Source organism: Propithecus coquereli, unplaced genomic scaffold, assembly GCF_000956105.1.
Source record: "Propithecus coquereli isolate 6110/MARCELLA unplaced genomic scaffold, Pcoq_1.0 Scaffold197, whole genome shotgun sequence".
Classification (NCBI taxonomy): Eukaryota; Metazoa; Chordata; class Mammalia; order Primates; family Indriidae; genus Propithecus; species Propithecus coquereli.
The window spans coordinates 2,207,997-2,209,720 of NW_012144633.1; positions in this window are offsets into that span (position 1 = coordinate 2,207,997).

Below are 1,724 nucleotides of genomic sequence, written 5' to 3' on the forward strand. Positions count from 1 at the left end.
TTAAGGATTAAGCTTGAAGGATTTTGACACATCTATACACCTGTGTGACAATGATCTGGAACAAGGCAGAGAACATTTCCATCACCTTGGAAAATTCCCTTTTGCCCCTTCTCAGTCAATCCCTCACCAAGGCTACAATTATTCTTGCCACTATCACCATATATTAGTTTTGTCTTTTAAAACATTTTTAAAAAAATATTTTTGTAGATGGGATCTTGCTATGTTGACATGGCTGGTCTCAAACTCCTGGCTTCAAGCAATCCTCATGACTTAACTTCCCAAAGCACTAGGATTACAGGTGTGAGTCACTGGACCTGGCCAATTTTTCCTTTTTTTGAACCTTATATGAATGAAATCACATAATATGTTCTCTTTATGTCCGGATGACTTCACTCAATGTAACGTTTTGGCAGTTTATCCACATTGTTGTCTGTATTTATAGTTTGTTCCTTTATGTTGCTGAGTAGTATCTCACCACATGACTATAGCCCAAGTTATTTATTATTATTATTATTCATTCTTGGTTGAAGGACATTTTGGCTATTTCTAGTTTCTAATTAAAGCTGCTGTGAAGATTCTTACGCACGTCTTTTGTTGAATGTATGTTTTCATTTCTGCCTAGGAGTGGGATTTCTGTGACATGGCTAGGTGCTTATTTAAGCTTATTAGAAACTTACAAACTGTTTTCCAGAGCATTTGAACCATTTTATACTCCCACCAGCATTGCAGAAGAGTTCCAAGTGCCCTACGTCCCCAAAAATGCTTGCTATTGTGTTTTAATATTGTTTTGTCTTAATTCGAAAAGTGACATATTTATTTCGTGTGCTATAATTTATCACAAAGTAAGAGATTAAAAACTGCCCAACAATCAACAGAGTAAAAAAGGCAACTCACAGAATAGGAGAAAATATTTGCAAATCATATATCTCACAAGGGATTAATATCCATACTGTGTAGAAAAATCATAAAACTTAACAACAAAAAATAACCCATGTTGAACAGATATCTGCACTCCATATTTATTGCAGCACTATTCACAATAGTCAAGATATGGAATCAACCTAAGTGTCCATCAGTAGATAAATGGGTAAAAAAAATGTGATATATGCACACGATGGAATGCTATTCAGCTTTAAGAAAGAAGGAAATCCTGTCATTTGTGACAAATGGATGAACCTAGAGGATATTAAATGAAATAAGCCAGACACATAAAAACAAATACTGCATGATGTCACTCATATGTGAAGTCTAAAGAAGCTGATCTCATAGAAATAAAGAGTAGAATGGTGGCTACCAGGGGTTGGGGTGGTGGAGTATGGTTGGGGAGATGTTGATCAAAAGGTATAAAATTTCAGTTACGTAGGTAGACTAAGTTCAAGAGCTGTATTGTACGATACGGTGAGCATAGTTAATAATATATTGTACTCTTGAAAAATGTGAAGAAAATGATTATAAAGTGTTCTTATCACAAAAATGTAACTATGTGAGGTAATGCCTAGATTTTGTCATTCCATAGATTTGTCATTCCATATGTGTATATACTTCAAAACATATATTGAATACATACAATTTTATCCTTAAATTTTAAAAAACTGATTCAAAAAGTACCTAGGAATATATTTAACTAAGGAGGTAAAAGACCTCTACAGGGAGAACTATGAAACACTGAGGAAGGAAATAACAGAGGACATAAACAGGTGGAAAACCCTACCATGCTCGTGGGT